General features: G+C 39.9%; 1 protein-coding gene across 2 annotated transcripts in view; it reads left to right on the top strand.

The window, feature by feature from the left end:
• The first annotated feature begins 389 nt into the window (after nt 1-389).
• OSBPL8 (oxysterol binding protein like 8) overlaps nt 390-27,500 on the top strand; it is an 83,921-nt gene continuing 56,810 nt past the window's right edge. Inside the window, exon 1 of one of the 2 annotated variants that reach the window (XM_066319200.1) lies at nt 390-522. The gene's annotated coding sequence lies outside the window, so the exon portion shown is untranslated. Of the gene's footprint in view, nt 523-26,869; nt 27,030-27,500 lie in introns of those variants that run through there. The other variant, XM_066319201.1, reaches the window with a different exon arrangement.

Here is a 27,500-nt window from a genome sequence, read left to right as displayed (position 1 = left end):
CAACCTAATTAATTCTGTGATCCTGGAAGCCACATTTTGAGATGATTTAAAAAAAAGAAGAAGAGCAATGCAGGGTTCCTTTTGTGATGTTCATCTGAGACCACGTCTTGCAGTTTTTCGGGTCCGCTTCAGACCTCATTTTATTCCCGCCGTCATTACTTTTCCGCTGTCTAAGTCACCCGGTGACTGCAGGCCGGGTGATGTCACAGCGGGTTTTCCCAGCGCCGGCAGCCCCCGGCCCTTTCCCCCTTTCCCCGTTTCCCCGTTTCCCCCTTTCCCCGGCCCCGCCCACTCGCAGCTCCGGGGGCGGGGCCGCCCTGCCCGCGCCTGCGCGCTCCTCCCGCGGCGGATGAGCGGATCAGGCGGCGACCGGGCGGGGCCGGGCGGCAGCGGAGCAGCGGGAGCGCCCCGTGCCGTGCGGGGCAGCGGAGCCCGCGCCTGCAGGGGACGGCTCCTGGCCGCCGGCCCCCGCACCGGCCGGGCGCCCCTCCGCGCCTCCCGCCGGACCTGCTGCGGGCAGAGGTGAGGGCGGCGCCGGCTCCGGGGCAGCGCCGCGGCTGCTGCGGGCGGGGGGCGGAGGGCGTGTGTGGCGGTGCTGCCCGGGCCCCCGCCGGCGCCGCGCTGCCCTGCGTGCCGCCTCTCCCCGGCCGTCGGCGGGAGGGGGTTGCCGGAGCACCCCGGGGTCTCGGCAGCGCCGGGCCCGGTGGGCGCTGCTGGGCTCCGGCCGGGCTGGGTCCCGCGGGCCAGGCTGAGCGGGCTGCGGCGGCTCGGTGCGGCGCTGGGCCGCCGGCACGGCCCCGCGGAGCCGGGCAGCGCGGCCGGGGCTCCGGAGCCGCGATCGGCTGCGGCCAGCGCCGTGCGCGCACCCCGGGCCCGCCCGCCGCAGGGCGCCGTTGAAACCGGCGGCGTTCGGTGCGGTTAAAATGTAGCGCCTGTGGCTGCCCGTAACCTCCTTCCCCTCGCTCCGGGGAAATAATCCCGCGCTGTAGCCGTGCCTTGGGGAGCGAAACCTGCGTGCTGGCCCCAGTCCCGTGGCGCTGCCAGCCGCGCTTCTGCATCTCTATCAGCAGGCCTTGCAAATGGCTCACTTCGGAAAGAGCCTGGGCTCCAAGGGGGTTTGCTCAACGAGCTGGGTGATCGTTCAGATGGGGGTCACACGGTTGCTTGAAATAGTGTAGTGCTTATAAATTGTGTGTTACTGTAGTGCGCTGCAGAATTCTTCTCCTGAAAGGAGGAAAGCCATCAATTCAGTATGTCACTGAAGATGTTTCTAACGTGTTTTGTGCTGCCACTGTCCAAAGCAGAGTTCTGGGGACTGAGATCAGGGTTTTAAAACACCTTTTAAAACCAGTTGATTTTCACCTGGCAACTTCTGTAATTTCAGTCATTTCAACTTAATGATAGGAAATATAAATCTATTTGATCCGTTAAGTGTTAAAGTGGTCGGTGCCCTGCTGATGCTTGTTAATTATCAACCTCAATTTTGAAAAGACAGGAGTTAGTACTGAGTTGTTAGTCCATGGTGAACATGTTGAGCAGCAACAGAACTGTGTAAAGAGCGGTGCGTCCCTCTTGTCTTTGTCAGGTCTGTTGTTTGGCAAGTGAGAGTTTAGAGTTGACACTATTCTGGTTTTAAATGATGCAGAAAATAAGAGAAGAACATAGTTGCATTGTTGGCTATCAAGTAACTGTAGAAGGAACTGGTGAAATTTTCTGTGTGCTATTTTGTTTTAAAACTCCCTGCAAATTTCTGAGGTCATTTGTCGTTTTAGCCAAGTACTAGTTTTTAGTCAAAACTTCTAAACTTTGAAGTAATTTGTTTTGTGATTATACAACTTTCCAAAACCTGGCCGTAGAGCCCTCCTTTCCAGATATTGATTTGATGTGTTTACTTCAGAATTGAAACTGTTTGGGGAAACAAAAGATGTGTCATTGTGGTCAGTTGTGGACCCTTTGGGTCCTCTTAATTTATTTTTGTTTTTTAATTGTAGAATTGTGAAGATCACAGGCTCATTTAGCTTTGAAAAGACCCTAAAAATCGTGTTTTAAGTAAACCAAACTTTTCGAGGCTGATGTAGCTTAGACCTAGCAATTCATAATCCTTTTTCTACTTCAGTCATGGGTCGGGGAAAGAATTCCTTTTAAACATGCTGCTTTGTGAAATTAGTTAAAAAGTGACTTTTTAGTAGAGTGCTATCCAGCTCATATCTCTGCTGCATGTGTAAACCCCCAGACTACCTCAAACTCTGTTCTATGAATTCTTGTTGGTGTTTGTTAACTTTTACAACACAAGGAGGAATTTTCTGATGTTGCAGGAAACAATGTTGTACACCTTTTAGGGGGAACTGAACTGGACAGAGCGTCAGACTTCTATGCTTCCCTTCTTTTAATAGTGCTTGCTATATTATCTCAGGTTTTGCTCCAAAGAGAAATAAAATGCAGAAATGAAAGGAAAACAATTTTGGGGGAAGGGAAGTCTGTTGAAGATGGCTTATTTTTAGATTGCCTTTTCTTAAATTCTGTTGAAGTGATTGAGGAGGATCTGAGGCGATGCAGCACTTACCAATTTTCTTTTGTCTGGTCTGCTGTTACATTTTCAAATACATGGTTGTGCAACTACCTAGTAAAGAAACTATTCATACTTTGTATTCTGTAAAATTGTGTTCCAGCCTCCTCTCCGTCCAGTGAATCTTTGCATAGAACACTCAGCCAAGTTTTAATGAACTGTGTCGAGTCAGTTATTAGGCTTTCATCTCTTCACTGATTACTGTTTTACCACCTGCTTCCCCACTGCATTTCCCACAAATTCTGTTTCCTGAAGCACGCAGGAGAGTTTTCTGAGGGCCTTTTCTCCCTTCCCCCTTCCTGTGCTGTGTAATTCCTCTTGCTTTAGGCTCTCTGTCAGATAAGTTCTCTTTTAGCCTCTTGGTCTTCTGTTTCAGAACAGAAGATAAATTTGTTGGAGAATTTATGTAATGTCGTATGCTTTAAACTTCCCAATGGGCCAAGCAATGTGGTTTGTTTTAGTTCTGTTTGTTTCTTTTTAATGAACATGCATCAAGCTGTTCATTACTCAAATTAGTGATTAAACACAGAATAACAATTTTTATTGTTCCACAAAATAGAGAATTGTGAAGAAAAACAGAAAAATACCTTCAGTGGAGAAATAGTGATAGCTGTAAAAACCAGCATAGTCTTACTCCCTACAAGTGTGGGTTTTTCTCCAGTCTGTGCAATGTAATTAAAGTAGTACAAACACAGAAGTTGCTGATCCTAGTCTCTGAACTGTAATGTGGACGTCTTGGTCAGGTACATTGTGTTTCATAATAGACTATGATGTTAATGAAGATCTTGCTTCTACAGCAGATGTACAGTTGGGAAGCAGAGGAGCAGTATCAGAAAGCTTTTTGAGGGAGGTATTTGTATAGTCACTGTCTTCACAGGAAGAGTGAAGCAGCGTGGTTCGTCGCCTAGGCTGTTTTGATGAGTTGGTGTGCAAGTTAAAAATACTGCTTCTAAGTGTGAAATGATTCTTTAGATGATTTCCTGAGTGAACTGCTTTTACTGTTCGGCTTTTTTTTCCCCCCCCTCTCTCAGTATTCTGATGGGATCATAATGATGTTGAATTAATTAATCTTCTCTGGTTTGTTAGACAGCAGTTACAATTATCTTCAATTAGAACAGGTGGTTGACGGTAATATAGTTCAGAAATAAATCTCATTTAAGACAGAAGGAACGATGGGAACAGTCATGGTCATTTGTTTTGTTTAAAAAACTCCAGCCCAACAAAAAACCCTACAGCAATAACAACAAAAAATGTTTTCCCCAAAGCTTTTCATTGATTTTAGATAACTGTCTCTGAATTTTGCATGAGTGATTTCTTTTGCTGTTCTGTTGCTTTTTGGGTAAAGTTGATATCCTCTGTGTTTAGATTCAGCTGGTGAATAGTTCCCTTCCTTTCCTCTGCTGCCTATGCCTCTCCCACTAATACAAAGTGGAGAGTCATGCTCTGAGTTTAAAGCTGAAGCAATGTGAAGGGCTTGCTTCCCTTGAGAATGTGTGAACAAATATTGAGACAAGTGTGACCTGCACAAGTTTTCTAGGTGTTAGAAGATCTAGTAACCAGAAATAAGAAAAAAAAAGAGTTATTGACTTTGAAAGATACTTCATGGTACTGTTAACTAGTAGAGGAGATATATTATTGCTGCCTTGTGGGCTAATTCAGACCCTGGATTTAAAGAATCTGCATTGATCTGGGAATGTTTTTATAAATTAGCTTCTGATCAAGGAGGTAATTTCTCTGCCTAAGAAACTCCATCAGTTTAGATGCAGTAGAAGTAGCTCTGTGTAGCTTTGTCTTAAACCATATGCTTGTCCAGCTTTGGGAACAGCAAATTGCATGCTTTTCTGGTAATTTGTCTCATTTTGGTAATTTCAGACTATGGTGGAGCTTGATGTTGTGAGGACTGACATTGGCTTTTAAAAGGAAGGCCTATAGAGAGTGTTGAATTCCATAAATGCAGCAAGTGAAGTTTGGGAAACAGTGCTTATAATAGGCCACTGATTAAGTAGCAGATATGTTAAAAGTGTTTTATTCAGAGTAACTGGTTCTGGATTGTACACAGTTGAAATCTGGAGCAGTATTTTGCTATATTTGTTATAAAACAGTGTTTAATCCCATCTGTACTCTACAAGAAGGAAATCTGTTGCAGATGTAATGTCTATAGTAGCATAAGAAGCTTCCTGAGAACAGCTAAAACTGTTTGACAGATGGTAGGAGGCATTTGGAAAGTAAGATTTTCACTTTGAGGAAATAGCTTGGACTTCTGGTGCTAGGAGTGGAATAAATAAACCTCATTTTCTTCACACTCTTAATTGTGGATGTGAGGTTTTATCTCAGCTTGTTCCTTCAGCACAGGGTACAGCACTTATTCATCCATTAAAAATGCTACATCTGTCTCTCTAGAAGTTCTTAAGGTTACAGTGACTTTGACACAATATAGGAATGTGTATCTTATCTTCCTTTTTTTTTTTTTTTTTTTTTACTTTTATTTAGCTGTTCATTCATCCATTTGAAAGTGTTCTCATTGCTTTAAAGCTTGAGCTAGTTCATATGCTATCTGTATGTTCAGATGTTTTCCAGTTCCTTACTCCTGTCACCCAGTGTTCGTGTTGCAGTACTGCAGAAGCTGTTAATATGCCTATCCTTTGAGATAAGGAAAAACCAGCATGTTTCCTTCCAGAGTTATCTTTTTCTTGCCTGCAAATGGAAACCGTGGTGTTTTGAGGGTTATTTCAAAAGACCAGTGAGTTTATTTTGAATAGGCTTGGACTTGGAAGTGCAGGTATAATACTGGTCATTTAAACTTGTGAAAAAAGGTTTATTTAACTGAGTGTTCTTGCTCAACTTAGGGAAGCATGTGTGTTGTAGGGAGACTTTTTTTAGTTGACAGTTTTAGCTATTTAAGAAATTATACGTGAGAAAATAGGTGGGATTTTATTAGAATTCACATGTTTAAAGCCAATAGTAAGCAAACTGAGTCTAGTAAACTGAGTTGGGTACTTAACTGTGGCTTAGGTATTATTTCTGTATTCCTAAGCATTCCCAAGGCTTAATAAAGACAGTCAGATTGTTGATACAAGATCTGTGAAAGTAATAGATGTAGTTGGTGTCAAGTTCACAAGTTATAAAAGATTCCTGGCCTTATTCTAAAGGTGAAATGTGATGTGTTTGTGATTTGTGAAACACTTGGCCAGGTATACAGCAAGTTCATTTTCTTGAAATTTCATGTGTTTTTTTTGTTTTCTTTTTCTAATTACTTCTAAGACATGTAGTAAAAAGCATCCTTTATGGGCCAAGTGAATACTTTTTTTAGGTAATATATGGGCTCAATACAATATGAGGACATTTGTTTCAATATTGCATTGACTTAATTTTTTAGTTAATATATTAATATTTTATGGTCTTACAATCTTTGCAGATTTTAAAAATTAGTGGGTTAATGCTGTAAATCTGTGAATAGATACTCCTTAAATGGCACTGAATTGAGAAACTTGAAACATTAGTTTTCCCTGGTCTCGGTGCAGTGTAGTAGAAAAGGTCACTTGATACATGGTGATGGATATAGCTCTTTTCAGTACTAAATAGCAAATTTTTTTTTTATTCTTGCATATTTAATTCTGATGTAAATAGTTGCTTATGGGTCATTGTTTTTTCTTTGAAGCAGGCCATATCATGGTTTGTTGCTGCAGGGCATGAAAATACTGCGGAGTGTGTGACTGGAGTTAGGGAAAAATACTGTTCACAGCCATGTGAAGCTTTCAGAATAAATCCCAGGTTTGCCACTCCCTGTGCAAGCTGTTCCTTCCAGTCTCATCTCAGAGGTGGCTGCCCGAGGGACCCGTGATGTGTGTGGGGACGGGTGCTGGAGAGGAGTGGGGTGGGAGATGTGTTTATGTGGTGGGATGCTGGTGCTGCCAGGAGAAGAGGAGTTGATTTGTAGGTTTATTTGTAGTGAAGGTTTTGGCGTAACTTGTGAACCTTTGTGCTGCGTTAGTCAAATATTGTTCTTTAGCACAGAAGAGCTAGCTGGGATATTGTTTAGGCATTAAAGCAGTGGGTCTGCATAAACTGCAGTTTGTTGTTTGTCATCTGTGGGACTCACATACAGCTGCACCATGCTGTACCAGGAGAGTGGGTTTCCTGTTCTCCTCAGTGGAGAACTAGTCTAAGAGAAGGACTGAAGCATACTAGAGTTTCAGTCTGATACTCTAAATACATAACAAATACAGAAAGAAATATTCAGCATGGCTGTAGAAAGTCACCAGTCTCTTTCCTTGCATGACTTTACCTTTGTCTAATAAGAGTTTAGTGTTGTAAGGGTTTCGATGTAATCAGAGCTCTTGTGATATTTATTTCAGTACTTTTTCCAGTGGAAAGCAATTACAGGAAGAAGTTTATTTGTGTCTCTGAGCAGAACTGAGCCAGTGTAGATCTCCATTTAGAGTAGTGCAGTTGATTACATAATGAAAGGAAAATGTCTTGGTTTAAACAGATGTATTATGGTAATGCATATAATGCAGTCTATGTTACTTGGGCCTGACTTTCAAGAGTGAACCACTTAGATTTTTCTTCTCCCTCATCCCCACCCTCACATGTGCAGTATGGAAATGAGGCAGCTCATCTTCTTGATGGAGGCATTCATTTGTTCTTAGGCGGTTTACCATTGGTGCATGTCTTGCTTTGTAGACAGGCACAGATAATCTCTGTGCTTCCTGTGTAGGAACATGACAGCCGTGCTGGCTCCGTGCCACCTGCCCCATGGCTGTTGAACATGAAACTGCATTTGTGTGCTGTACTGAACACTGGCTCCATGGAGTTACAACTGGGAGCTAGATTAGATGTAAATTGTAGAGTGGTGCTGGGTGGGGATGGTGTGAACCCCTGGGACTGTTTGTTTCAGGCCTCGGCCATTTTCAGGTGAAGAGTGTCTGTGAAGGCAACCAAGTGCTCTTTTTTCCCAAATGGGTGGATGTATGATTTAATTTTTTTGGTAGAAGTTGAATACTCAGATATGACTAATGCTGGTGTTGTCATTTTTCCACATTTTGGAAGCTGCTCTACTGTACTTTTTGAGGGACTGTTGGATAATCAAGATTACTGGATTTTTTTATAAAGAAGACCGAGTAACTTTAAAAAAAGGATATCTCTTTTAAGTACTTGAAACATGATGATTCTGTTAATGCTTAAATATGGAATAAAGTAGCCAAAGACATCAGCTTGGTACCTAAGGGAAGTGTTAACTGTGTTCTAGTATACCAGTTCTAGAAATAGAGGAGTGGTTCTGAGTTGAAACATCAACAGGATGAAAATGACAAGACTAGGAAGTGGAGCTTCTATTGCTATAAGGAACCTTTGAAGGAGCTATTGCTCCTTTTAGCAAGGAGCATTTGAGTAATTATGAATGTGTTTAATCCAAGTCTAGAGGAAACAAAGTTTGTCTTGATACAGAGTCAAATACAAAAAAATGCTTAAAAATTATTTTTTGAAGATGCCAAATAACAGCTAGTGTGATTGGGAGGAAAAACTGCAAAGGAAAGTTCTGTTGACCTGGGCCACAAATTGACATCAGCTCAGTGTCAATTCATTGTTTCTGTTAGCTTGTTCTCCTTCTGTACGATATTGGCACATGGAGTCATTGTACACCAGCTAAACATGGTTAATAGTCTGCACTGTAAACCTGGGCCAAATGGAGGGAAAATTTGGTTTTGACTCATCTCCATGTATAGCCACCACACATTTATTCTGGGTATAGTATGCCAGACAATATAATTTTGGAAAGCATGTTAAATATTGCTAGTATGACTGTACAGTTGAGTAACTGATTATGCTGCAGCAGAAGATAATGCAGACATGCTCTCTTGTTTTAATTTGCATTATTATTAGTGCCCTCTTTCCACTTTGAGAGACAAAAAAGAGGTCTCTGCAATAGGAGAAAACATCTAGATCTTGTATTGGAGGAGCCAAAGGGCAAGGCCTACAATGAGAAATTTCCATAGCAATATTAGATTTTAGACTTGCATGTTTTCCAGCTCTCTAGGTGGCTGAACATGAATGATTCTCTGAATAAGAAATCTGCTGCTCTTCTCTTTCCTTTTCTTATGAGGGAACCTTAAAATGCTGCATTGGCTTCTGATTTTTGTCCCTGCTAATTTACTTTTCCAATTGAGGCAATGTCACAGAAGTTGTGACATGGTAATATGCAGGAGAGGGAAAGGAGGAGGATTGAAGAATACTGTTAAATTCTTAGCTGAAGTAGCAGATAGGATTTATTTAGTGTGACTGAGCATCTGGCCATGCTTTTGTAGCTGATGTCTAACATACTTAAAGTGGATGTCATGTGCACATTACTGATGGAGGAGTATCTTTTGTGAGTGAAGACTACTTGCATCACTTTCCTAACCTAATAGCATCTGCTCTGCCAATGTTGAGGTGGCCTTTTTGCTTCTCTTCTGTCCATTTTTCTTCTGTGTAAGTGGGATGGTGAGGGCTCCTTCTGTTAGCTTTATGGAGGAAAAGACATCTGGGATTGCTGCTTTTTCTTGTGAGATATGGCCTGTCTGCTTAGTCTGCAGCTCCAGCTACATTACCTCTTCAATTTCACTGGATACTTATCATCTGTCTTCTGCCTTGGTCTCCTACAAAAATCACCCTTAAAGTGTTAAAGGGAATTTTCTGAGTGCTTGTAGCTCTAGGCACCATCTGACTAACTCTGGCTTTAGCTGGTTTTCAGGAGATCATAGTTTTAGAAGGGGGCATGATGATACCCTTATATTCTCTCCAGATAGATCAGGCACTGTGGAGGCCTGCTAGCTGGAGGAGGGCTTATCTTTTCCTTTAAGTGATATGCTTGCCTGTGTTACTTAGACTTCCAGGTGTGTGCTATCTGGATGTTATACAAGGGCCTGTGTAGGATCTCCTTTGCTGCAAGGATTTGCTGAACCTGTAGAATATAATTTGTGTGTGTGCATGTATATATTTGCATAGAAAAGAGCGTCCTAGCAGTACATTAGAAGGAGATAACCTCCTGTAAACTGCGAGTTGGCAGTTCTCAGTGCAGAGCTCCCAGCTAGGTCTTCTGACACAACAGTCGGGGTAGCTGTGACCTGCAGTCCTTCATTTTGTTTGCAGACTCCTTTAGAAAAAAGTTTTTGGTATGGGTAAGTAAAGCAACTTTGCTTATCTGTATGATGGAAATGGCAGACATTGAAGGTATATCTGCTTCAATTAACGTCTTTAAAAAACCCTCTACATTGAATCTGCACAATACATGAAAAATTACAATTCTAACATTAAGGGTCTTGCTGGGCTGTCTGTTATGATCTCTTGGAGGCTGGAAGATTTATGTTACAATACATATTTCCTCCGCTGAAATCACAATTCTGTAATTTCTAATCAGTAATTAAAAGGTACTCTTTGTGCAGAGAAACCAATAAGCTAACATTTGGATCTTGTTTTGTACACAGAATTAAGGACACCACACTAAGTTGCTTATAAAGATTTACTGCTTGCTGTTTTTATAAACAATATCTTGATTCTAACTTGCAAACAGGACTGTAGTTAACTGTTACAAACCTGTGCTGCCTTGAAAATGGTCAGGATAAACCTTAATGCAAACAGCTACATTAAAATACCTGGGATAGAAAGTCATTAGAGGAAGGCATGGACTTGAGGCCTGTGATACTGGCAAGCAGAAAGCATTTCCTCTACAGAAATGATAATTCCATCTATTTAAATAGCACACAAAATTACTGAGGATATGCAGAATTTTAAGACACAATTCTGACATCATCAACAAGAATAAATGTTCTTCTTTCATGAAGAAAGTTTTTCTTTGATTAAAAAAAGTCTGCTGAGGCAAAGGAGCACCAAGCAGAAAGCTTATGTGTTCCAATCAAGGTAGAACTCAGAACAGAGAGCAGTGAGCTGCCCTATAAAATGAAGGAGAAAGTTGCAAAAAATAAACCTGAGAGAGTGTGCTGATGGATCTGTACCATGTCAGCTACTTTAATTAAATATTAACTATACCCACTTACTGTCAGTGCTTCAAAGAACACCGCTCAATATTCCTCTCCATGTGCTAACAAGAATATTTTTCTTTGAAGCGTAATAATCAGGTTTTTTCAGTGTCATCAGCTCTGTTTGGCTGTCAGCTTGGAGCAGGGAAACATACTTTCTTAAGTAAACTAAGAAGTGGGGTGAGGAAATGAGGCCTGGGGTCTGAGAGGGCTTGGTTTTTGGTGGTTTAGCTTTGCTTTCTTTTTAAATTTGTAGAAGACCTCTGCTCTGGTCACTGGCAGGTCACATGTTACAAGTTGTGCTACTTTGGTGTTCAGAGACACGTCCTTGTTGAATTAAAATAAGCTTTTGGACTTTTCCCCCAGTTTTTGGCTTATAAACAATATCTGTCTTCAGTAGATTTAAAAAGTCTCCTTGTATATCTCATTGTAGATCTCTACTTTCTTCCTAAACAGCTTGATTTATGTCAAAAAGAAGATTAAAGATCTGGTAGATGGTGGTTATTTTTCAAGCATAACAAATTGATGGCTGCATGTGTACCATTTATTGAGAATAAATATTTATTTTTTGTTACTAATTGACCAGAAAATAACTTCAATACACATATTTTTACTATTTTTTTAATCAATTATCAAGTTGTATTTCATCCTTCTTTATGAAATGAAGAAACCTGGGGGTTTTTTGCTTTAGTCACTTTCTTCTGTGATTGATTGTTTTTGTAAATATAACCTTATGAGCAAGACTTGTGTTATCTCTTAATGTAAATATACTGAAATTATCTCCATCTTGTTAATTGCCATATTAACAGCATAGATGCAATTGAGGCATGAAAAGAATAAGGCAAAAGTCAACATTGAGCTGTACTGTTTCAATTGTTTTTTGTGAATGCTATGAAGTATCACCTGTAGTCTTTGATTCTAAAAGAGAAGAAATTATTTATCTTTACATCCTATATAAATTAAATATTTGGCAGCAGGAATCTCAGACAAATATATTGCAGATGTTGCTTTGCCAATCTTCCTGCATTTTCATTTTTTGTTCCCTTACATGGATTTATTTCTGAACTCTGTTCCTTAATTATTCTGGATAATAATTTGTGGACTCCTTCTTCCTCTTATTACAGGTACAAGAATTCACTATGCATCTGAAATACGTATCAGCATGACATTTCTCATGCTGAGAACAGTTAAAAATCATATCTTCCTGTCTTCATCAGAACTTGCAACAGTGTATTTTGTATCAGGGTGGTGAAGATCCAGCAGAAAAATTAGATGACTTAGTCTGCTTTTGGAAGAAGAAACCAATATTTTTTTCTCTAACAGCATGGACACTTGTTATTGCTGTGTAACAGTAGGAGGCTCAGGCTTCTCAAACTGCTGACTCTTTTGGGTTTAATTTTAAAGTTCAGGAAGCTAAGGCTTGTTACATTTTAAGAAAACAGTGTTAAGGGTAGCTTCATTGTGTATTGTTCTTAAAAACGAAAGACAATGAGTTTTATTTTGTTTTCCCTTTTAATTCTGTATGTGGAATATTGTCTGGCAGTCAGCCTTTTGTGGATTTAATATGTAAAAAAGCATTTGTGCTAGCAGCCCAGGAAGAGGAAAGGGAAATTAGAATGTGAGAGATCTGATGTTGATTTCAATGTATAGTGTTCAAAAGTGATGGCTGAAACATGTCTGTGGTATCACATGTAAATTTGAACTATGGTTCAGTTTGGCATTTTGTAGACATTTCTGTAGGTTTAAAAAACATGCATTAGTTTCCAGTGTTAGTGAACAATTTCATTTAAACAATTTGGGGGATTTTTGTGGTGTGGTTTGATTGGGTTTTTTTGACTGTTAGTTTATTGTAAGTGATTAAAACATAAACTGCTTGCTTAGCAGATATTTCTATCTTAACAAGTGCAGATTTTAAAAAGCTTGGGTTGTCCTTCTCGCCAAATGAGTAGCATCTGTTGTGATTCATTTGGCTTTCAGGTGTTGGGGAAAATGTTGTGAAGCAAGCTGTTGGCTCATAGAATAATTTTCTGAATATAGTTCAATGCCTTCATAGAGGTGAAGATGTTTGGTTGAAGAAATGTTTGATTTCACATCTCTGTATACTTCTGGATGGAGGGAAGGAGGAAAAGGATGTGGGGCTTTGTTGATTTTTTTTATTTGATTTGATTTTTTTATTTTATTTTATTTGCTGTTGTTGTTTTTGTCATGGAGCAGATGGTGTTTTAATGACTTGTAACTTGCTGTAGCTGACCACCTGCAATCTGCACAGTGTGTTCTGCTGCAGGGCAGCCCAGACAGGGGAAATTGGGGAGAAGTGAAAAGTAATTGCTAAACAAGTTTCATGTCAAGTCTTAGAAAAGGACCTGAGTGAAGGAAGGTGTCCATCTGTTTATCAGGGTTTCAGGCTGAAAGCTCTCACGGAATCCTCATTCCCTTCTCCGGTGTCAAAGGTCCCAAGAGCTGGGTGGTGAGGGAGAAGAAAAGAAATGATGAGGCTTTTTTATTACCACTCACAGGTATAATAGGCGCATTTTTTCACCTCTACTTAGCATCTGCCCTCTTCTTGTGGCACAATGCTGCTGTTGCCATCAGTACTGAACAAAAGCCCACTTGAGCTCTGGCAGCCTAAGTTACCATCCTGTTGCAGGGTCATGTTTGTGTGAAATTTGTTCTGTGATTTAAAAAAAATACATTTATCTCCATATTTGTCTTGCTGTAGTCCTCTTTTAGGTGATGTCCCTGTGTTATTAACTATTTTGGTTGCAATTGTCTGACACTTCTCAACATCTTTTCTCCATCCCAGCTTTATTCTATGTCCAGAAAAGTTTTATCTTTAGCCTCACGCACCTCTCTCATTTAAGCATATAATACTTGTTTTTTCTTCTTTGATGCTGTCCTGCCTGTCTTAGCAATTCAGAAACCTAGCAGCATTCTGTGTTCTTGTGTTTTGCTTCACTTTCTCTGGAGAAAAATACAGGTGTTCACTGTTGGAAGCTTGCATGATACATGGATATTTTGCAGTTGTGAAATTTTAAGTGCCTCTACTTGAATCCCATGCACGACAGACTTTGGTGCTTGCAAAAGATCATGCTATTGTAACAGTGTGGGAGAAGCTGCAGTTCAGGTGCCTATGCCAGCATCTCCTCCCTCTTCAAACAAATTACTGCAAGCATAAGCTAGAAAGCAAAATTAGTAACACTCCACTCCTCCCAGTACTGAATCCAGGGAGGTTGTTATCAGCATAAGCTTATTTGCTCTGACCAGCACTTGTAGAAGCCCTGCTGCTGATACTCTGGTGGAATGCAGTGGTATCAGTCTGCTCTCCATTAGAGCCTTGGACTTTGTTTCCTGAGTTAATGAGGATGGCATATTATTGTCTTGACTTCTGCTCCTCCTTCATCACTGTTTCTGGTGTCTCATGCGTCTTGCAGTTTGCAGCAAATGTTTTGCTGAGTAGCAAAGACAGTAATTTTCATCTTCAGCAAGGCTGTCCTTCCTCATAAGGAATAGAAATGCTAGACTCCCATGAATTCTGGTTTGTGAGCGTTACAAAGACAAGCTTGCATGCTTGATGTCCTGGCAACTGGTATTATGTACTTTGCTCGAGATGCATAATGAGGCTGACAGCTAGAAGAAGGATTTTATCTGGGGGAGCATTGAAATTGCTGTTGAGGTGGTTCCTAAAGCTACTGACTTGCTAGCGATGGAGTCATTATAGAGTTCATAATGTGACCGCACTGTGATGGTAGCATGGGATTTGCAGTTTGCTCTTCAATATGCTTCTGGCATGTGCAGCAAAACATGTAAGAGTTGTAGCAATGGGATATAGCGTACTTTGCTTTTGTCAGCTTCTGCTAAAATGTTAGGAAGAGAGGGAATTGAAAAAGCAATATATATACTTGGATTCACGTTACTTACGTTTTCCAGGAGTGAGTGATAGTTCATTCTTGTGAAGCTCGTGCTGTGCATGCCATGATGTGAACAGTCAGCTTCTGGACAAAAGTGACTGCTTTTGGAGGGTTCTGCATGGGAAGCATCTTGCTGACACTAGACAAGACAGATTAGACCTATATTTTAGCAGTGAACCTGAGATGTTTAGGCAACTATTTTCTGAAAGTGCCTCAATTTCAATAAAAGTGAAAGCCCAGGCGATCCAGATATACACCTGCACTAGAACAGCACTTTCTAGTTGGAAATATGAGTTTACTATGGAAAACTTGATTTTTCTTTTGGTAATCTGAAACAGAATGTCTGGGTGTGCTCAAATCCCATACATGGGAGCAGTTTATTGTGGATCTCTGTTTTAAGGATGATCTCACCTGTGGTAACTTGACACTTGTTTTTGACTGGCGTTATGGTACATTTCTTTAGTCATCTGAGAAGGCTGCTTTTCCAATTAAAGCATTTTTTATTCTTTCTTAAGGTGTGTGGTATGTTGTGGAAATGCCTGAACTGAAGATTCTTGAAGCGCCCTTACAGTGTTTTATTCCCTGTATTGCAGTCTTTAGCCCCAGGTTAGGGCGGGGAGGTGAGCTCTGTGAAATGCTGCCATCTACAGCACTGTCAAGGATGACTGAACAGCACTGAGAGAATTCCTTGGAAATTGTAAGGTATGAAATGTGACATGGAGATGTTTCTGACTTTCAGCCACCTCATAAAGGACCTGTTTTCAAAATGAAGAGCTAACTTAAGCTTGTTAAAATACTGGAACAGATGCCTGTTAAGCAGATATATTGTGAATATTTAAAAATAAATTCTAAAAATGGGGAAGAAAAAGTAATCAATGTCACTCTGAACACCAATAGCGGATGAAGTTATACTAAAATATAACACTGGAATATATCACTGGAAACAAAATTTTGATGTTGAAACTGACTAGTAACTATAAAATGGTACTTATCAGCTCAGATTCACTAGATAATCAGAAATCACTTTACTTCTGTTAAACGAGTAAAGTTATGAGAAGAAATGTCATCATCACAGAGTCACATGCTTCTAAATTTCATAGCAAGTAGGCATGATTTTTTTTTTTTACAAGGAAATATCTATGATGTAGGAAAGAAGAAATTAGAAAGAAAAGAAAGAATTCTAGCTCCTTCTGCCTGTCTAATTTTTCTGCTAATTTCAAAATGGCATACATAAAAAAAGCAGGTTGGGTGAGTGACATAAATTTTAAGTACATTTCCTTGTCAGTAGTCAATCTAAAAGGCAGAAGGAATGAGAGAGAGAGAGAGGTTAAGCTCTTTGAATGGGAATTGTACTGTAAAATTAATATCTGTTGTTAGAGATAGCATGAAAAGGCAAAATCAAACTTCAGAGCCCACCTAGATCATCTTTATCTTTTTTCTCTGTGGCTGTTTTTTTAAAACCTTCATTTTCACCATCATAAACCGTAAATGTTTCAGGATCTTCATGGAGAATTGAAGAATTTTTCAGTTCTTGTTAAAATTGTTTTATTTCTTAATTATAATTTTTACTAAAACAGCTAACAGAGCTTTGAAAGTGTCTAAGGAAAGAATTGTGCCTTTTTTCTTTTTTTTATTGAATGCTATTCTCCAGTCCTGAAGTAGAAAGACTGCTTAGCATTTTAATTGGTTTTCAAGATGAATTCATGTTTAATGTTCAAGGCCAAAGACAGGGTTAGAAGGTTAATTATACTTATCAACATTTGGGAACAATCAATTCTCTTTGTATGTGAAGTGTTGGCATAGTGCTTTTCTCTTGGGGGGGAATTGGTTATTACTTCATGCTGTAACTGGAATGTTTGTGTGCTTATCTTGGTTAGGTGGTTTTGATGGATGTCTCAGTTACTTTACAGTTTGGTGTAAATGGCTTTGAAAATATCTAGCTATAAATGACTATTGAAATAAATGGCTTTGAAATATCTAGCTGGCTATTCATTTTTAATGTGGATTTTATTAAGTTAATAGCACTCCTGGAGTTACAAGCCCTGGAGTTAATAGCACTCCTGGAGTTAAAATTTCATATTTGGTGTCTGTAGCAGACAATTTGGATATAAAAAGGCTGATGTTGTGAATTTCAGACTTTCTGTAGAAGCTATCATGGGAGTGTAAAATGTGCCACTGTATTAAGAACTATTGGCATATGGTATTTTTTCTCAGGTTGTGATTATAAGAAAGAAGACCGCTCGTCCTTCTCTGAATTCTGTTGAGGGCTACAAAATGAAACAAAATCCTTTCTTATGGGAAAGATTATGCATGCCAAGCTAGTTTTGACATTAGAGGCTCTACATGCTTGTTGCTGTCATTAAAATCAGAATAATGTGGGCTTTTGCTTTACAGTTTTGGAAAAAAAAACAACAAACCAATGAATTTTTACTCTCCTACATGTTCACTACAAGGTTTCTTGCTCAAATCACAGTTTTAAAAGTTAAGACTGTAGGTGTAACTACACTGTACCTGCCAAGGTTGACTGCTTTGTGTCTGACAGCTGTTTTCTGACATTTCAGTGCAGCGTGTGAAAGTGAGTGTCAGAGGTGGGATGTGCCAGGAACACACTCTCACTCTTTGGGTAGGTTGGGACATACATTTTTGTTCAGTTACAGCTTCTGAGCTATTGCTGCCTGGCTCCATTCACTTTGTGAAGCATGGAAATTACCGTTTCGTTCTTTTCCTACACATTAGACTTGGAAATACATGTGTAAGCTGCCTTCAGGGGAATAAAATGTGTAACATTATACATAGAGGTGTAGTTAACTGTTTTGGCAGAGATACAGGGTATTGAATTGCTTTATGCTAATATTATCTTGGTAGTTAAGCTTGTGTTATCTTGGTATTGTGTACAATTGTAAATATGAAAGTAAATTATAAAATGCTGTTAACTGATAATTCTTGCCGGTTGGGGGACAATATTGGAATATTGTAATGCTGTGAAAGGAAGGATGTAGGTTTTTCGTTTTGAAAAAGAAGTACATTCCCTCTTGGAATTGTTCTTTCCTTTATTTATTGTCAAAATAGCAATTGAATTTGTTTGAGCTTAGAAGTATTGCATCCTTCCTTCCCAGCATTTGTCTGTCTTCTGCATTCCTGAACTCTGTGATGGCTCTTGCCCCTTGACTACCTCTTTTAACTAGCTGATTATTGAGGGGCTGGATAGAGGATGGTGGGGAGGCAGGATTCAAAAGTTCTTGTCACACAGCCCTGTGGGATTGCACAGCTGAGAGGGTTGTATTCACTTTAAATCAGGTGCTCAAGCTATCCAATGGCCCCATTAAACTATTTTATGGGAAAGAGAATTTCCAGTACTTGAGTAGACTGGGTAGAAGAGCAGGAGAAGGTTCCTTGTCTGTAAAATATTTGTTTAGCCTTGAACAGAATTGTAGCTTTTGTTCGTGCCTCAGATGTTTTGGTTTTCTGAAATTCTTTTCCTAGGGAATTTTCTGTCAACAAGAAAAGTGTTTTTTGTAACTGTACCTATGTTTACATTCTTTCCCTAGGAGGGACTTGGTCTTGATGTCCCTCTGGTCTGACCAATGTGATTGAAAAGGTTTGTCTTCTTGTCACCAATCAAATTCATCTGTGTAAAAAATTATATAAGGAAGACACATCCCAAAAATAAAGGAGTCATTTTCAGCCTTCTGAAACTGAGTCTGTGTCATTGTAGTGTACAACAGTGTCACAGAATAATACTTTGCCTAGGATGTAATTTTTTTTCTCTTTGTTTTCTTCTTCAAAGCATTTCAAAGAACTTCCAAGGAAGTGTCAAGACTTTGTTTTCCTGTCTGTGCTTACCACCACTCCCTGGTTATCAAGGAACAGAACCTTTTATCCCAACCATGACCCATTCTCAATTGGTTGAAGCAAAAAAGATAGTATCTTTTCTATTGGTCCCTGAAGCAGAACATTAAAAGTACCCTCATAAGATGTGGCTCTTGCTATGAAAAGTCTTGATGTCTCCTTGCAGTACTGGGAGCAAAAAGCATTCTGCTCTTCAGAAATGGAATAGCTTTGGGAACAAATACGTTTAATTTCTGTTTTTGAGGGCTGACTTTGATCTAAGAGAGACTTGACTTCTATTTTTCATTTCTGTCAAAAATTATTTTTATATAAGTTGCTTGTTTGTTGCAAATAGTGTGAGCAGTTGCCTGACTTACATTAGGCAGTGATGTTGACCTGATTTCTGTGGGCTGTGAATTGTAAGTAAGTTGTCACTTGATGATGCTTGTGATTTGTGCATAGTTGTTTTTTGTGGCAGGCCAGGTGCTTCTCATTGCCCAAAGAAATGTCATAGAGTAGCTTGTAATTTGTTAAATAGAAATGGGTAGGTAAACAAGATGTCATTTGCCAAGTCCACAATGCAGTCATATTGTACATTTCCTGTGGATCAGGCTATATTGTTAAACTGTTATTGGTTTATCCTATTAAGCTAAAAACTATGCAAGATTGTTGCAGCAGTTCCAAATCAAATTTGATCAGCAGTTACTCAGTAGCTTCAGACGACAAGCTTGGATGTTTGGTGCTAAAATTACTAGTTCATGTTAAGCCTGTATGAAGTCTATTTGTAATATTTTTCTCCCATATTTAAACAAACCCTACAGAACAACAATATGAAACCTCTCAAAAACCCCCCAAATTTCCTCCCTAGGACCCCCCTAAAAACCTCACAAACCATAAACAAACAAACAAATAAAAAAACCCAACCCTGCCAGAAAAAAAATGAAAGATCTTGAATTGTGATCATGTAGAATAGTACTGATATCTAAAAAGCAAATTGGGTTCAACTCGTTTTACTTTAGTGTTAGAGTGAAAAAAGCCAAGCTTGGCATAACCAATGGAAATCTAAATTAGACTTTCTAAAGCTTTTTAATAAACCATGATGTGCAAACCAGATACTATTGCTGCCTGTTTGAACCTGCTGCTGCTTTAAGTTAGGATTTCTAGGGTTTTTTCTTTTGCAGTAGGCTACTCTGACCTTTTGTTCTTAAATTCTTGTACAGATATCCTGTATCTTAAACTTGTGTAAACTACCTTCTAGCACTTGCCAAAAGAAATTGAAATGAAGGCCATTTATTATGTCATCAACTGTTTTAATGTCAAGAAGAGGCACTGCTGCTAAAATAAGAAAATTGAATTGTACATGAGAATAAACATAAGGTTCCTGTTTGAAATATCTCCATTTAAGCCCGTGGAAAGCCCATTTTTTAAAACCCTCTCACACAACATAACTGTATTACAGCCAACACAGTTTAACTGAAACTTTTTTGTCTGTGTTAGGACTTCTTTCATATTTTTAATCTTGGAACTTTGATCGATTTTTCTATTTCATTTGTTTCAGTTTAGAGCAGAAATTAGGATTGTAGTTACTCTCAGAACGGACATGCTGTGAAGTGTATTCATGATGCTCATTACAGAGGTAATTTCAGTTCTTATTCATTATGGTTACAGAAAAGTGGTTCTGTGCTGGTAGGTCTTTGGGAGATCTGACAATTAGAGTGTTCTTTCAGTAACTATTAAAATTTAAAAGAGGCCCTAAGGTGTCTTTCACCCTTGAAATAGGTTGAGCATTCTTTGCAATTCTCAGAGGTGACGAAATACATGGTGCAAAGGAAGGACTAAAAACCTGGTAGAATTGCCGTTAGAAATTTGGTCTTTGCACTGGCTCAGTTTTGGAGGTATATTATTCATTTAATGGAAAACCTTATGTTCATTTAGCAAGTCAGCTACAATGGCAGCTGATGTGGCAGTGAATTGTCTGCATGTTGGTGCCTAATTGTCCAAGCAAAATCACTGCAGCTTCTGAGCTTAAACTACCATAAAGTCTCTGTAACTTTTTTAGTGTATTTGCAGTAGGTGAAAAGCACTGACCTAGTCACATATAGTTTAGCTAGCAGTTAATAATTAATTGATCTGTAATACTGTGATTATTTGCAATTGTTTATAAATACTCTCAGAATAGCTTTCCGAAACTTTATTCCTTATGAAGTAGATTGTATTCTTGACCTGCAGGTGAGACTTAAAATATTTCTATGTCTATGATGTCATTGTAACTACAATGTTTAGTTATTTGATGTATTAAAGTAGACTTTGTGGCTTTTTCATCAAAATGAAATAATTCTTATATTCTTAAAATGTTTTTCATAGGCTTGTGCTTTGTTTTGGAAAGTTCCATACAGAAAAAATCCAGATCTATTTGTTCTCTCAGGAGGGTAACTGATTCCATTTTAGCATCAGCATCAGAAGAATTTGTTCTGCCACCCATCCGTCTTGTCTGTGGAAACATCTCTGCTGACTTAATCTACTTTTTAATTTCAGAAAAACCTCTAACAACATTGCTTTTCCTTTTGCCTTGGCTTGATTCCCTTCATTTCCTGAAGTAGTTTCCAGTGGCTGTTGGGGGAGTCTGTAGCTGTAAACACAGTCCATGCTTACCCAGGCTGTTCCAGTTGGCATGGAGGTGAGTGAAGAGGTGCCCCTGCAGTGCCAGGCCTGCAGAAGTCCCATGACCTAGCTCAGTTTAATTGATACACTTTTTTTGAGTGTCTGTTTAAAATAATTTGCAATAGTGAGGATTCCTCTTGACAGAGAGGGTTAGGGAGTACCTGCACAGACTAGTCCACATGCAGTTCAGAAAAAACCTCAGCCACAGTAGGCAAAGAGGTGGTCAGGACCAGGTATGGAGGACTGGTGATCTCCCAGTCCCTTCCAGCTGTCTCTAGCAGAGTGCATCACAGGTGAAGTGTATAATGCTGCAGTGAAGAAAAAGACAATTTTACCATTGAGTCATGGGAGCAGTCTTGCAGAATACTTATCATGAAGGCTGGGATAAGTTTTGGAGCTTTGAAGTATATTTCACTGGCCAAAGGGCTCCAGAACCCTTTTAGGAATTCAAGCTTTTAGAGAGATTGTTGAGATGTAGTAGCTGTAGGTGACCCTTACCAAATTTTCTGTACTCCTTCATTTTTTTTTCAGGACAAGTTTGTTTGTGGAACCAGTTTAAGGTAGTAATTATTAAAGTTGCATTGGGTATTCAGAAGTTTGTTATGCTTTCCTTGGCCTTCGTTGCTGTCTAACTCTCTCAAAAGACAGGTGAGGTATCTGGACTGTGCCACGTCTTTTACAGATGAGAGATGTTTGCAAGTCCTGTTCTTAAACATTTCAGCTTTCCTGGATTTTTTTGGTCGTTTGGTATGTGATATTTTTTCCCTTCTGAAAACACCAATACAGAAACAGGAAACAGCTTGCTCTGCATATGGACTGTTTATTCAGGAAATGAGAAGGCAGGTGATGAAACTCAGTGTGGAAGGAAGTGTTTCATAAGGGTAGATTTGGTAGATAGCATTAAGTGAGCACAGTGTGCTTGGGGAACTTGAGGCAGTTGTTGATTCTAGTGTGCTTATACTTGGAGCAGACTTTAGCATTCAGACATTGCAATTCAGAGTTAATGTAACTATGCAGTCTCTCGCCTATGACTTCCATATATAATTACTGATTTTGTCAAGTTTGATATCTGTTTGGACTGATATCACAGTAGAAGGAATTGAACCTAGAGATTTACTCAACTCTGATTTCTCTTCTAGAATTGCAGAATACAACCAGTTCCTAGTTCTTCTGAGTTATTGTTAATGTAAGATGCTTAGTTTGAGCATTGAGAAAAAGTTGTGATTTCTTTATTTTTACCAGATCTTTCGTGGAAATTTTTGACCCTATTGCTCCTCCTCCATTTTTACCAGTAACTCTGCTTCAGTTCCTGCTTTCTTGGAACTGATCACAACAAACATGGGATACTTGGCATGCAGTGGCACTGTCATGTGCAAGAAGCTGGCCTGATCTGTAGGTCGATAATGAAGCGTACTTGGTGTGCAGACTTGTTAGCTGAGAAAGATGATCCGTGGACTTGTGCTACAACCAGGAGTCTGCTCCTCCTTTGGGGCACTGTATTCAAAGAGCCTTGAGAGATTCTTTATTACCTCTATTGCCTTCTGTGCTATTGCTGCTCCCCTGCTGTATGGAGCAAAGTGAAAGTGCCTTCAGCAGTCATACAACAGCCTGAAAGACACTTAGATTTTATGAGAGCCTTGGTTTGATCACCCTAGTTAGATTTAGGGTGTAGATTTCCTTTAATCTCTTAAAACTGATCCTATAGCTCTTAGGAGTTAAAGGTAGATATAAACTTATGGTTTATGGTTATGGTTAGCTTTTAATATCTAGGGAGCTTGTTCTACTTGGTTTGCTTCAGCACTTGGCACCTTTGTCAAGAGTATTACCTTAAACTTCCTTGTGGACCTTATAGAACTGCTTACTTGGAGTTCACCTAGTTATCCTGACAGAGAGTTGAACATGAGTTATAACATGCTCTTGCCATAAAGAAGATGCATGGTGTTCCTGCATGCTTTAGACAAAGCACTGCCAGCAGGCTGAGAATAGCAATCCTTCCTTTCTACTCAGCACTGTTGAGTTCACCTCTGGGGTGTTGGGTACAATTCAGGGCTCCTGAGTGCAGGAGGGATGTGGATGTGCTGGAGAGAGTCCAGTGAAGGCTTGTAAAGATGATCGAAGGCCTGGATCGTCTCTTGTGTGAGGAAAGGCTGAAAGAGCTGGGTCTGTTTAGCCTGGAGAAGAAAAGGCTCAGGGGGATCTCATCAATGTGTGTAAATACCTGAAGGGAGTGTATGAAGGTGACAGATACAAGTTCTTTCCAGTGGTGCTTAGTGATGATACAAGAGGCAATGGGCACGAACAGAAACACAGGAAGTTCCACCCCAACATCAGGAAATCTTTTGGACTTGAAGGGTGACCAAGCACTGGCATAGGTTGGCTGGGGGTTTGTGTAGTCTTCATCCTTGGAGATATTTGAAAGCTGTCTAGATAGCCTTCTGCAGAAGGGGGCTTGGGCAAGATGAACTTCAGAGGTCTTTTCCTACCTGGACCTTCTCTGATTCCCTGTGAAATAGCATTTTTTTGGTACTGTTGTGACTCTGCTTTCCAGCAGGGACCTAGGTGAATTTTTATCCTTCTTGACATCAATGTAAACAACTAGTTTTCTTTTCTCCTAGTGTGCCTTGCCCTTGCTTGCTCCCACATTGACCTTTAAAGTCAAATTAAAGATGCTTAAAGATTTTTTTAAGATGCTTGTGTCATCTTAAAAAAAATACAGTATATGCTTATCTGATACTCATCTCAGGCAATTTAAATGCTTTTACAACTCTTTCAGGCTTTAGGGAAAAGAAGGCGGGTGTCCAGCAGAGCTTAGGTCGATTTGGAGGTCAAAGCCCAGGAGAACACATTTCCCTCTGGAAAGGCTGAGTCAGAAGGAGCAGCTGTTTCAGCAGGCAGCCTGGTGGCAGGTCAGGGTGAGGCTGGGCCATGCCTGTGAGGGTTGGTGCTGGAGTGCAAGAGGGTACTGTGATACTGTAACAGATCACAAACAGGATCGCGGTGAAAGTGCCCTATCTAATGACCACGGGTTATAGGCCTTAGGAAGAAACCTAAAACCTGCCTATAAAATACAGGATGCAAGTGTTCAAATAACTTGGTCTATTGACTAAAAAAGAAATGTATTAAATTCAGTAGTCATCTCTACTACTTGCGCTTTGTGGCTTAAATTCAGGAATTTGTGTAGGGACAGTGGGGACTCTTGAAGGAGCGCTCCAGATTTAGTGAAGTGTTTGAAGTGAAGCTAATCTTGTGTGGGAGAAGGGGAGGAAGAGTTCTTTGTGAATTGAATTATGATTTAATGTTATAAATATACCACCAATAGGTTATTACTGCCATGGTGTCAGGGCTAAACTCTCTTGTGCCTGGAACAAATATCATGTTTGGTGGTGAGGTCTTGTTATGCTGGCAGAAAAAGGGCCTTGCATTGCCCAATAACCCCTTTATTTAGTTAAGCATACCCTGCAATAAAAGCTTATGTAATCTAGTTAACATGGAGAATATGTAAGTCAATGCAGAACACTGCCCTGTCCACTTCACTGATCTCTGTAGGACTGAACAAAAGCTTGCTGCCGCCGTTCCTATTATGGCCAAGGTACCTAGGTTGTGCTGCTTTTGATCTGTGGTCTATGTAACTATATCTGAGAGTATTGGGTGACAGTATAGTACTCAGACATCCATTTTATGACTTGTGGAATATTTTTAATGGGTGAGAGTTGTCTTCTTACCTCTTCCCATAGGACTTTTCAGCATGTATGTGTATAGATAGTTAGAAAAGATCCTGTTCATGCAAAGTAGTAGCTTTCATTAATGCATATTTTTCTTTCCTTCTGTGGGAGATTGAAGGAGGATTCTCCCATTCTCAAGGTGCAATGAACTGAAAAGCAAATTGTTACAAAAACTACCAATGGCTGAAGCAGTCTGTTAAAACCATGGAACCACAGAATGGTTTGGGTTGGAAAGGACCTTAAAAACTGTCTAGCTCCAATCTTCCTGCCATGACCAGGGATACCTTCCACTCCACCAGGTTGCTCAAAGCCCCATCCAGCCTGGCCTTGAACACTTCCAGGGATGGGACATCCACAGCTGCTCTGGGCAGCCTGTTCCCGTCCCTCACTACCCTCACAGTAAAGAACTTTTCTAATATCAAATATAAACATTGCAAAAGAGGAGTAGACCTGTGAATGACCTGGTGGACTGACCTGCTGACCATGCTTCTTTTGATGCTGCCCAGGATACAGTTGGCTTTCTGGGCTGCAAGCATGTGTTGCCAGTATCCTCAGTTCCTTTTCCTCAGGACTGTTCTCAACCCATTCTCCACCCAGCCTTGGGTATTTGTGCTTTCAGGTATTTGTCATGGGGATAGCCCCAGCCCAGGTGGAGGACTTTGCACCTGGTCTTGTTGAACTGATGTCCTGAGGTTCACACAGACCCAACTCTGAAGTGTGCTGAGGTCCCTCTGGATGGCACCCCTTCCCTCCAGCTTGTCTGCTGCACCACATAGTTTGGTGTCATCAGCAAAAATAAGATAGAATACGGGTGTTAACAGGACAGGTTATAGACTGTGTGGTAAGGGGAAAACATTTTCCCTTCTGCTTTAAAGATATGTTTTTGACTTGTTCAACTTTCTTCACAGTTGGAGAGAAAACTTATTTTGTGGCAAGATTTGTCCAATTGCTACAGTGCTTTAAAGTAATTAATGTCTTTGTGAGTGCCTGATTGTATCCATTGTCTATAAAGGAAAAATAGCTGGCTAGCTGGATGCCATTATAGAGTTACTTTCAAATAATTTCATTTTGCATGAACACTTTAAGAATTAAGATTGTGAAGGAGTGTTTGTTAATTAACACCTCTAGCTGACCTGGCTGCAAACACTTGTGAATGTAACAGAGAGTAGCAAAAGCATGTCATGAGCATTCACCAAAAGCCAACACCCTCCCCTCACCCCCCAAACAATAAAATGATACATTTTTTCTATATCATTTTGGTATTGGTGGTTGGGGTTCAGACTAGATTTAGATTTGAAGACAGAACCTCGAAATTGATAGTTGGGGTTCTGTCTTCAAATCTAATGGTTGGATTAGCTAAAGTGAAAAGAGTTGGCTGGCTTGCTTGCTTGTGGAAGCACCCTTCATAACAGCCTGGCTGCATTTACAAATAAGAAAATTCCCCTTCCCTACATTGGTTGGAGAACTGTTCCAAAGCCTTGGGGCTCAGATGGTTAGAAGCATTCTGTAATTTTCAAAATAAATCTGTTCTCCAATTTCATACTTGTTTGACTCTTTGGCAATATCCTTTTGCTGAGAGAGCCCTTTTCCTTCCTTTGTATTTATTTTGGCATATAACAGAAGCAATATTGTTCACTTTCAGCCTTCATTTTGCCAAGAAAAATAAGGCAAGCTGGCTGTCTACTCATAAGCTAAACAGCTTGGGAGAAGGTAGTCCTTAACCAGTTCTGCACCTGCTTTAGTGTTTAAATATGAGCAGGTAGAATTTTTTCCTTCCTTTTCCCAGAAAACTTCTCTGCAGCCTTTGGGAGCATGCTGGATTATGAGTCTTTGGGACCACAAGTGCTCGTGAATGCTAAGAATTAAACCGTAGGGTACCTGTCCAATGGTACTGCTCTTGAGACAAAGATAAGGAAGGCTATGTTCATGTGAACAGATGGAGGAGCAGAATACACCAGGAGCACTGACAAAGAAAATGAAGAGTTAAAAGATGTTAAATATAAAAATGGAATAAAGTGTTTTAAGCTGAATGTTCCTGTCAGCAAAGATCTGTTTGTTCAGATAACTTGAGTATGGTTACAAGTTTGTGTAACTAAAAAAAGCTGAAAAACTGCTTTAAATAGCAGTGCTTGCATCTGTTTGTAATGCCACTCATTTTTCATCCTATTTAAAAGAGTTTGGTGCTTCTGCAAATTGAATATGCATGCAGTCTGGTGTTGCTGGATTTCCTGCTAATAAGAGAACCTAAAATGAGTGTGTGGGGGAAGAGATGACAAGGAACAGACATCAAAAATCATCACCCACTTCTCCATCTCATGTTGGGTAGTGGAAGGTAAGGGTCGCAGAGCCTGCTGCTCTGGGAAGCAGAGCTTTAGGGTGAGTTATTCTTTCTATGATAATGGTATCTTTCCTTTTATTAATGCAAATTAATAGCTAGTAATCATACCCTTTCAGATGTCTGCTGTTTATAATTCACATGAGAACATCTAGCCATGCTTCCTGGTTATGTGCTGCCTCAGTTAATCACTCAAGTGCTTTTGCAAGGTCCTCTTCATTCATTGGACTAAGTCATAGAAAACTTTTAACTCTGCAATTTTGTTAGCGCACAGTCATTTTGTTAAACTATTTTTTAATGGTTCCTTTTGTGGTTTACTGGCATATGTTACAGTAATTAGCTAGAGTGTATTAATGCTGTATGTTTTTTCCTGAGGGAAAATTCTAACTTGCTTTACATAATACAAAACAAACCCCGCCCCCCAATTATAATAAAACATGGACAGCAGTTGAATAAATGGTTATTCTT

The sequence above is a fragment of the Sylvia atricapilla genome, chromosome 5, assembly GCF_009819655.1.
Source record: "Sylvia atricapilla isolate bSylAtr1 chromosome 5, bSylAtr1.pri, whole genome shotgun sequence".
NCBI lineage: Eukaryota > Metazoa > Chordata > Aves > Passeriformes > Sylviidae > Sylvia > Sylvia atricapilla.
This window is presented reverse-complemented; position numbering and strand designations above follow the sequence as displayed.